We start from the raw sequence: 11,820 nt of genomic DNA on the forward strand, positions 1-11,820 counted from the left end.
TTCCCAGCGGCCTCCCTAGCATTTGGTGTCAAATTTAATTTTAAATTCACAACCAGGTTGTAAATTTTTTGTGGCCAGGTGCTGTTTCGTATTACCTTAGAAATGTTTGCATAACACAGTAACACGGAGTTAAAAGAAGCTTATTGGACATTTGCAATGGCAGGATATTGAACGGGACAAAGACATGCCTTTCCAGCAGGCAGGGAGTCTGGGGCTATTTGCAAGCAGCAGTTGCGCACTCACACCTCAGAGGCAGGCTGGCAACATGAGTGAGGGAAGCTGCAGGGGATCCGGGCACAGGGACCGAGGTGGGGATTGTGGCCCTCAGAAAAGCCAAAGCTGAGCTACAGGAGGCTGTATCCAGGCAGCCATTTGTCCATTTCATAGACACTCTGATTTTTCTAAAACAACAACAAAACAAACAAACAAACAAAAAACAACCCTCAAGTACAATTTAAAAATGGGAACTCCCTTGGTTTGTAATACAGACTCCGCAAAAGTCTTAAGGATCAACTTGGACCTAAAGGCAAGTTATTTGAGGATTATCAGTTAGAGAGGTGAGGAACCCACTAAAAAGGAAATAAATGTGCAGTGTTCTCCGACACCAGGAAGAGGTTATTTTAGAATAAAGAAATACAAAAAGCCTTTTAGTACAGGACTGCACTTCTCAAACTTGATTGTGCTTATGAATCACCCGGAGATCTTATTAATCTACTTTAGTATGTCGGGGTCTGGGAGGAGGCCTAGGATTCTGTGGTTTTATCATAGTCCCTGGTGATGTTGCTGGTTCAGAGACCACTCTTTTAAGTAGCAAGCGTGCATGTGGTATTTGAGCTGAGCCCTGAAGGTTGGGTAGTGTTTGCAGATGCAACATGGATCCTGGTGGAGGGAATGATGCCATCAGTCAACAGGCATGAGCACTTGGAGATAGCCGGGGAATTGTAAAATCTTCAGTGTGTGTTGTAAATAGTTACACAAAGAGCAGGAGACAAACTTGGAAACGTATATGCCAAAATAGGGTCATCCAATATTTTCTTTATGTTCCAAATGTCAGCAGCTTGTAGTACACATATTACTATCAGTCACTAATACCCACTATTTCTAGGATGCCACCCTTGGTTATAACTGGTCCCTCAGTTATGGTCACCCAGTGGCACCAGCCACGTTCCTCTCCGTTTAGAAGATGTCCACTGCCCCAAGTTCAAAGAGTGTGCCCTGCCTCCAGGCTCATCAATGTCTATATCGAAAGTTCAGTGTGCTCAGTGTCTCAAATGCACCAATGCTTGGAGACATAGTTGTGTCAATTCCATATGTAAGAAGAGATACTTGCCTCTTTGCCTCTTAGGGAAAAATATTTTCCATCTGAACTCCAAAATCTCTTAAAGACTCTTGAAAACAGACATTTATTTTTCTGGTTTGTTTATACCCATATGTGCTTTATCCTTAAGGGACTGGACCTTTCCTTCATTGTTCTTTTTTTTTAAAAAAAAAATGTTTTATTGATTTTTCACAGAGAGGAAGGGAGAGGGATGGAGAGCTAGAAACATCGATGAGAGAGAGACATCGACCAGCCGCCTCCTGCACACCCCCCACTGGGGGATGTGCCCGCAACCAAGGTACATGCCCTAGACCGGAATCGAACCTGGGACCTTCCAGTCTGCAGACCGACCCTCTATCCACTGAGCCAAACCGGTTTCGGCCATTGTTCTTTTTTTATGTCTATCTTTGAATATGGAATTTTATAAAAACATACAAAATAAAATGTAAAATAAATTATCTCTCTTCCATTCAAAAAAGTCAAAGGTCACATGTTTATTAAATCAGGCAAACACCTGTTTTTAGGGGTCACCAGTCCACTTGATCCACACATAATCAAAATGAGATTTATCATACTTAAAAATAAATGAGTAAGCAAATGAATAAATGCATGAATTCATGAATTTGTATTTTAATAGGTGATAGAAGAAATAAAAGAGAGATGAAAATAAAAGTGAGAGCAGATGGGAAGGCCCTTGGGAAGAAAGGCAAATAATTGACATGGAGAGGCATTGGAGGGAGGTGGGTCTAAAATTCATCTTAGAAAGGTTTGAAAAATTAAACTGGTAAAAAAACTAGGTTCCGCTATACCTAAAAGGGCAGGGGCACTATCCACCTATGCAGAATATCTGCCACTAGAATTATTTTTGGTTCTCTTTCTTTCTTTCACATTTTAGTGACTATATGTCTTTATTAATTGGGTTATTATGTGGTTCTAGTGTATGAGACGCTATAGAAATGTTACATATATAATTTTTAATGAGATCATTACATACTATTCTGTAACAGTATTTATTTTTAGTAATATATTATAGAAATATTTCTAAGTACATTCATACACCTAGTCAATACCTCCTTGTGTTTAACAGGTGCATAGCACGGATGCCTGTCATGGACGTAGGAATGTGGTGACTGTCCAGCAGTCTTAGCAAGTGTAATCGGTCAAGGTCTCTACAACTGTCCTGAGATTCATCACCATGCACAGGGCCATGTTTCCCACAAGCTGCTCCCAGACAACAACGGAGTGTGGCAGGAATAGTTTGTCTGTTCCTGGTGGACATGGGCTCCTCTGACGGCTGTCTTTGGCCTGAAGACTCCGGTGGCTTCGCTGAACCTTCCTCAGAATGCGTGGCATTCTGGGAAGCTTGCACCCAATCTTCTCTCCCTCTCTCCTTACTGAAGTCAGACTAGCTTTGCAGCCTGATAATTTTCCTAGCCTTATCTGGCTCCCTCCCAATGTTCCCTCCTCTATGCATTCACCCTAATGAAATCCTTGCCATCTGCATCCCAGAAGAACCAGACTACTCCATGATTTATGAAACATTCCCTTAACTGATAAACATTCAGCTTATTTAAAAATGTGTTAATACAAATAACATGGTAATAAATATTATTTACTTACCTCTGTTAAAAAGAGACAACAGTTCCAAACTGGAGTCAGTTGTGCTAAGCCCCACACCACCAAACTGAGACTTTATACCTAACCTAATTGAAGCTTCAGCTTTTCCCAGGAATCTGATCAGAACCAGTCACCCTAGAATTTCCTGGTCAGCATTAATGAGGTAATCTGCATGATAGATGCCTTTTGTCCCCTAAAGGAATTGACCCTACTTGAAAGAATTCACACTTTCCCCCTTCTGCCTATAAAAGCCTTCCACTTTGTACAGTTCTGTGAAGCTCCTTTCTATCTGCTAGATAGGATGCTGCCTGATTCATGCATTGTTTAATACAGCAAATAAAGCTCTAAAACTTACTCAATGGAATTTTGTTTTTTTATATTTTTTATATATTGTAGTTTTTTTATTTTTTTCTGTTGAATAAGTTCCAGGATGGAATTGCTTAACAGATATGTCTATTTGAAATTTAAATAAATAGCATATGAAGAGATCAGCCAAAGAACACATCTGCATAGCCCATAGGTACAGACAACAGTGTGGTGAGGGACAGGGGAGAGGGGAAGAGGGAGCTGGGTGGTACTGTAAAATTACTGCAATGGATATATTTAAACCAAAAACAACTTAGAAAACCATTGCTATTAATAAAGTACTTTTCTTATTCAGAAGAGATAACAGCAAAAGAACAGACTACTGACATTAATTTTGAAATATGGTGTCTATAACTTGTGCCATAGCTTAATAATAAAAACCTCTGTAGCTTGTATATAAAGTATCCTACCTAATAATAGACAAATATGCAAATTGACCGTACCTTCGCTACGCCCACGCCATGCCCACCAACCAAGCCACACCCACCAACCAATCAGGACGAGTATGCAAATTACCCCAACAAAGATGGCGGCTAATTTGCATATCAAGACTGCATAGAAAGAAGCCAAGAGATGCTGAAGGGAGCAAAGCTGCTGAGAAGCAAGCAAGCTGTGGGGAGGAGAAGGGAGGAGCGGAGGCGGGGCCGGGGGAGAAGGAAGGAGAGCGGGGCGGGCTGGCGGAGAAGGCGGGCCGGGGACAAGGGAGGAGCGGAGGCGGGGCGGGCTGGCGGAGAAGGTGGGCCGGGGGACAAGGGAGGAGCGGAGGCGGGGCGGGGTAGAGTGCAGCAGGAAACCCTATTGCAGGATTTTTCCTGCAATGGGAACGCTAGTCAATTAATAATTAGTATATGCATTATTTATCTAGCATATAAATAATTATTCTGCTTACCTTTTGATTGCTAATACTTACATCAAAGGGAATACCAAGAAGAGATATAACATGGAAATAATTCCAATGTTTATTTTTATTCAGCAAGTTTTACAAATTATTAATGTTCCAAAGTGACATCCTTGGATGTTTGTGTCCTCTGTAGCTATATTTTATCTATTTTTTCCTATTAAAATTTGCAAGGATTAGTAAAACTAGACAGTAATTGCAAATTTTAAATCCACTGAATTATATGGTACTTTATAACATAGAAATTTATTGTGTTACATTTATCTCATCACTATGCATTACCTGGAAACTTGCATAACAATTGATCATGATATGAATTAAATGGAGGGTTATCTCAAATAACACCATTGGCTATGATGTTTGTTGCAAACAGTACTGGATAGCTAAATTTTTAAAAAATCAGAAATGAATGCTTGCAGCATTGTGATATACCATTTGTATCTAAATGGATTTTATATAAATCAGCTCTATTTTGTTCATTTCCCAAGTAATTATCTTACTTACAAAGCAAGAAATGTATTATGCCATTTCCCCTAATAGGTAAGGATTGTTTAATATTAGAAGATCAGGATATAATTTGATGGAATTTAAAAACTACAGAACAATAGTTTTTTAGACTAGTATTTCTATATGTGTGTATGTATGTATGTGTATATATATATATATAATATATATATTGCTAAAATATCAAAATACCATTTCAATCTATTTAGCTACAGTATATCAAGTCAAAAGTAAACATGTAATCTATGATTCAGAGGTAGGGGGAAAAACACACCAAAAACCTTAAATGCTGTTTTAAGGCTCATTAATCTGATAAGTTACTCGAAGGTACTTTTAGCACAGACACTTTTACTTTAAATATCCCCCTCATTTTAAAGAGGAAAATACAAATGTGGCCACAAGTGTCTTCCCACCCCATATAAACCTAGCTATCTTATCTAATAAAGAGGGAATATACTAATTGACCATCACACTCTCACAAAGATGGTGGCACCCACAGCCAATAAGGAGGGGATATGCTAATGGACTGCCATGCCATTAAAGATGGCAGCACCCTCAGCCACAGGATGGCAGTGCCCAGTCCCCTCAGCCCCGCTGGAGTGGCAGGTGCTGCGGCACGGCTGGGCCCTCCCCGAGGTGGGTCTGGCTGCTTGGTCCGCCTGCCTCCGGAGTCCCCCAGTCCCCTCAGCCCCCCAGCCGCCCAGGGCCGGCCCAAGTGACAACCAAACGATTGAACAAGCAGGCTGCGTGGGACGACCAGGCCAGCAGGGGAGGAAGTTGGGGGAGACCAAGCCAGCGGGGGGGGGGGGCAGTAAGAGGTGACCAGGCCGGCAGGGGAGCAGTTAGGGGGAACCAGGCCGGCAGGGAGGGGGCAGTTAGGGGTGATCAGGCCAGCGGGAGGTGGGGGGGGCAGTTAGGGGCAATCAGGCCAGCACACAGAGGCAGTGAGGGGTGATCAGGCTGGCAGGGTGGGCAGTTAGGGGTGACCAGGCAGACAGGCAGGTGAGCGATTAGGAGCCAGCAGTCCAGGATTGTGAGAGGGATGTCCCACTGCCGGTATAGACCAGCAGTGGGACATCCCCCGAGGGGTCCCGGATTGGAGAGGGTGCAGGCTGGGCTGAGGGGATGCCCCCCATGCATGAGTTTCATGCACCAGCCCTCTAGTTAATATATAAAAGCTTAATATCGATATAATACACACACACACACACACACACACACACACACACACACACACACACACCACTATGTGCAATATCTTCTCTGTGGGATTTCATATTTACTCTTCACTCTGCTCTGTGCTGCTGCCTGGGTTGATGAATGAGCTGCACCCATGTGCTCCATTGTTCTCTACCTTCTGGTTAACTTTGGCCAATGGCTTTTGAGAAATCCTGACTATCCTAGCCATGATCCAGTGGGGGAAAATTCACAGTACCCCACATAGACAGAGGTAGAAAAAAATATGTTAGGGCAATGTTTTGTGGTAATTGTTCACATTGATTCAAATAATCTCCTTCTAATAATTGTGATATTAATTGACATTGGCATTTTATTTCAGTATTACATATTCTCAAATGCTTTTAGTGCCCTCCAGAATCAGACTTCTATTACCAGCCAAGAAACTGTTGGGTAAACTCCAAAGTCTGCTGTTGTTCTGTAGTCAGTAAGGAATTTATGTATCTTTTCAACTTGAAAAAAATTCAAGAGTTTATCATTTTTCTGTAAGTCCCCAAGGAGATGTCCACTTAGTAGGGTCCCACCACTTCACAGGCCCTCACTAACCCTAAGGAGAAGCCACACTTTAATATTACTGAATATTAAATAGTTGTTAAGTTTTTAAGGAACATTAAGATTTCAATTTTCCTTTGGAAGCATCAACAGTTATTTAATACAATTGGAATTGCTAACTTTAATGAAAATAATTACCAAATTGATAACTTTGTACTTCACCCCCAAAGCATACATATAAACTAGTGACTGTAAGAAACTCTGCCACGTATGCAAGAACAGAAGCCAAGATTCAGTACAGTTTATCCTGAGTCATGCAGCAGTAGGGAAAAGGGAGAACACTCAGTAGAAGAAGCCCTGAGTGCACACGGGATGGTATGAGCAGGTTTGCAGTGACATGTACATTGTATAATGTGTGATGTACCATTAACCCAAGTTCAAGTGTTGGAATGTGTAGTGGCAGAGGCAGGAGATGAAGGTGTTTGTTTGTTTTTTAAAGCACTTGTTAGCTTCTGCCTCTGGGCATTCTGCCACACTGTTCTCATTTATTCCACAGGGCAGTGTAAAATGTATACTGGTAAAATGTGCACCTTCTAAAAACATATTCATTAAATAAATTGCTCAAATAACATATCATTCATAATTTGTTTACTATCAAGTTTTCTTGGGAGGTGAAAATTATTTTAGGTATGAGTACTAGATATTCTACATTTAATTTCATTTTTTTCAGCTTCATCAAGGTATAATTGGACAAATAAAATTGCCAGATATTTAAAGTGTGCATGTGAGGATTTGATAAACATATACATTTGAAAGGATTTGTCCTCATCTAGTGATTGACAAATTCATCTCCTCACCTCACATATATACCTTTGTGTGTGTATGAACATTTAAGTTCTTGTCTTTTAGCAAATTTTAATTATATAATAAAGTGTTCGCAACTGTAGTCACCATGTTATATATTAGATCCTCAGACCTTATTCATCTTATAACTAAAAATTTGTAACATTCTCCCTATTTTCTTAATCCCTATCCCTGGCAACAATTTTTCTACTCTGTTTCTATAAATTCAAAATTTCTTTTAAAAAAGATGCTACATATAAGTGATACCATATAGTATTTGTCTTTGTCGGGCTTATTTCATTTAGCATAATGCTCACAGGTCCAACCATGCTGTTACAAATGACAGAATTTCCTTCTTTTTAAAGGCTGAATAATATTCCTAGATAGATAGACCTCCCACATGTTCTTGATCCATTTATCCCATTCATCTGTCAATGGATACTTAGGTTGTTTCCAATCCATACTTTGGCCTTTGAAAATAACATTTCAATGAACATGTGAGTACAAATTAGGTATATTGCATTTAAACCAGAAATTAAATACAGGGACTATTTGAGACTGCCTTCAGCCACATAATTTCAGTCACTTCTACAGTGAAGTTAATTCCGAAGTAAGCTTAAATCATCAAAAAAATTGTTGAGCCCTGCCAGCATGGCTCGGTGGTTGAGCATTGATCCATGAACCATAAGGTACGGTTCGATTTCAGTCAGGGCACATGCGTGGGTTGCAGGCTTGATCCCCAGAGTGGGGAGACAGAGGGTGCCTGCCAGCCACTGTGCACCAGCAGGCCCACCTCTGCGCGTGAGCTGCAGAGGAAACACCTTTTCTGACCGCTCATTGGCTAAGCTACCAGTATGCCACTCGCAGTGTTCTTGGTAACTTGGGTAATAAGAATCCAAGAAGGTGATCTAGGGTTTTTCCACCTCACTCCTGGAGGAAAAAACAAAGGTCCACTGCTTGAGGGACTAAGAAATGTCATATCCTGCCCTAGCCGGTTTGGCTCAGTGGATAGAGCCTCATCCTGCGGACCACAGGGTCCGGGTTCGATTCTGATCAAGGGCATGTACCTAAGTTGCAGGCTCCTCCCTGGCCAGGGCCCAGGTCAGGGCTCATGCAGGAGACAACCAATCGAAGTGTCCCTCTCACATTGATGTTTCTCTCTGTCTTTCCCTCTCTCTTCCACGCTTTCTAAAAATCAATGGAAAAATATTCTCAGGTGAGGATAAAAAAAAAAAAAAAGAAAGAAAGAAATGTCATATCCTATGAAAGAGACATCTTGAAAATGTCTAAAGAAAGTTGTCATTTTTTTGTGGTGAAGGGACTGGAGTCCGTGTTGATGAAAACACCTTGGCAGCTGCGGTGGCCAGCAGTGGCAGCAGCAGCAGGGTGATGGGGGTGGCGCTTTCCCCTTATCAGATCAGAGGGAGGCCAGACTGTGACTTAGGCCCGCTCCCTGCTATCAGTAGGACATCCCCTGAGGGCTCCCAGACTGTGAGAGTGGGCAGGCTGGGCTGAGGGACAACCCCCCCCCCCAAGTGCATGAATTTCATGCACTGGGCCTCTAGTAAAGTATAATAGTCTACTGCCTGAACTTGTTTTTCATGTCTTAAGCATGGCTTGACCTAAGTGAAATAATGTAGCTAGCATCATCTCTCCAACTTTGCCTTTTCTTTCTAACCTATCTTCCACCATCCTACCATCCGCACTTGTTTCTGATGATGCCTTGGTCATATTCTGGGATTCCCTGCTAGGTTGTCTTCTCCAATCTGGGCCACAAGGTGGCCCCTTAATGCTTATTCAGAGTCCATCATCAGTGAAAAACTCACTTTATGACCCCGATTTCAACACTGCCAGGCTTTTTGACCCTGTTGCAAGAATGTTAGCAGGATGAATCTGGTAAGTGAATTTGTTCATTGGAGGAACACTTTAAAAAATCCAAGGATTTACACTGTTACAGTTACTGTTTTCCAATTCTATGATTCTCTACTTAGAGGGGAGTAATGGGTTGTTTCATGTCTAATTACTAGGAACTCACTTTGATCCCGAATCACATTACATGTACTCTTCCATACTGCATCTATTCAGAGTCATCCCTGGTTTTCATATGAGATTTTGGAATGCATTTTAAGGTAAAGTAGGATTTCCATTTCTCATTTAGCTATCTAAAACACATTTTCTTGCTCTCTAGACATCTTGAAATTTAAATCTATGAGAGATACAGGTAGTAGGAGTCTGATGCCATAGAAAGTAGCTGCCATAGATATCAAAGGCATGTTCCTGTCCCCAACCAATCACTTACTACCTGCATAACTTTGGTGAATTCTTTTAAAGTATCTTCCCATGGGTTTCATTATCTTAAAATGGGAGGTCAAAATTCCTGCTTTGCCTATTTTTAGGCTTATTGTGAGTATAAAATAACTTATGTGAAAAATGTGTGCAACATATTCATTTACTCAATACATATTTGACTGATAATTTGTCATCTGTGCCAAAAAAATTATTGTTCTTATTATTTTATCTTTAAATTTCATAATTTTTACCTCTGACTTCAATAATCTGAGAACATTGATTATATTGCCAGGAAAGATTTTCTCAATTTGCTCTCATGTCATAAGACATATGCTGAGATGGCCCATGCATTTCACTTAGAGATAAAATATTTTTACTACCTTCACAAAGCATCCATTTTTCATTTGTGATTGAATAATACCCTGTATATAATATAATCCACCTACAATATTCTACATGAAAAACTCTCTGACTTCCTACTTCAACAGCACTGTATATGTGCTTTATTGTATTGTGAATATTTGTTCTATTTGCCTATATCTCCCAATAGACTTAGGATAGCAACTCCTAGGCACTATTCATGTTTGGACCTTTTTATGTAGACATATAAAACACTTAACATAGTGAGTTCAAAGTAATTGTTTTGAGATGGTTTGTTCAGAACTCGTTATTGGATAATATCAATAAGTGATTAAAAATGGGCCACTAAAACAATCTCTAACACATAGACACAATTTCATTTATTCCCTCAATTTTACTAATGTTGCAGAAAAGTATGCTTTAGAATTTGCTACAATGTCCTTAAATCTTAAACTGGATATTTCCCCCACAAATTAGAACTTATCTAACATAGACTGATCATAAAATACTGTTAATGATACAGAATACATATGCTAATGCTATTGCATATTTTTGTGATGATAACTGCTGGATGATAATAAACACTATTTCTGTTACCCCAGAAACAATGTTTTTACTATTAAATATATATTTTCTGATATTACAAGTTTCTAATATGGTAAACTGCATGAAATTATTCATCATAACTTCAAAGATGGAAAATATTCAGAAATTACATTAATTTTGCAGAGTTTTATGCACTAAAATGATTAATGCAAATATAAATTTTATAAAAAGGGAAATATGGACCCTATTTTTCTTTTTCAACTTGCACGTTGCTGCCATGCACAGTACTGATTAGAGGACCAGAGTGGGAAAAGTAGCAAGGATTTTATGACCTGTGTCTAGTGAAGTCTGTCTGCATGAGAAGGAATTCAATGAGGTCTTTAGCATATTATTCTTATTAGATTATGCAGGGCTTTCATTTCACAAGTCCAATTAATACTAAAAGATGACTGGTGGCAAAATTCCTGCTGGTTACAACACAAATTTTAACTTTGCATAGTGGAAATTATGGAAGCAGAACTCACTGAACTTCAGGACAGACTAACCCAGGGAGACTGAGTGAGGAGATGCAGCTGTCCTGCAAAGGCATCACTCACTTATAGTGAAAACACTTCTGTTTTGAAAACATATGTGCACTGTTAAATTTCATAAGAAAATCTGAACCACTTTTGAATTTTACAATTAAAGGAAGTATTAGTGATTTAATAATTTAGTATGTTATAAACTGGATGCATTTAAGTGTAGGTCAGGGCTATTCGAAATTTAAAACAAAATGCTTAATAGTGAGAACAATAACATTATCCAGCATCCTCTTCTGGTGATTTTTAAGTGACAGTTTTCCTTCTGGTTTTGTGTATCATTTAGCTGAATCTCTGGCATAGGATAAGAAGCAATATGAATGCAGAACAATGATTTAAATAAAACCAGAAACTCTTCAGAACAATATCTCCAAGTGGCCTAGGAAAACAATTGTTGATGGGTTTCTGTATCAAAATTTAAGGAGTCTTCAGTACCACTTACTATAAGGCAAAATAGTTTTCTGAGGCTGATTTTTTTTCTGTCCTTGCTTTATAATGGGCAGTTTCTGAAGCACTGATATTATAACTTCTCTTAAAAATGTTTCATTTTGGTCCCAGCCACCACTGTGCCTCAATTGGTTGTGGGGTTGTCCCATACACCAAAAGGTTGTTGGTTCAATTCTCCATCAGGGCATGTACAGGAAGGCAACTGATTGGTGTTTCTTTCTTCTCTTTCTCTCTCTCTCTCCTCCTTCTCTTCTCTCTTAATCAATAAATAAATTTAAAAAAACACAAAGAACACCCCCCAAAAATAAATAAAATCAATAAGCATG

This window comes from Cnephaeus nilssonii (genome assembly GCF_951640355.1).
Source record: "Cnephaeus nilssonii genome assembly, chromosome: 12".
In the NCBI taxonomy this organism is placed as follows: Eukaryota; Metazoa; Chordata; class Mammalia; order Chiroptera; family Vespertilionidae; genus Cnephaeus; species Cnephaeus nilssonii.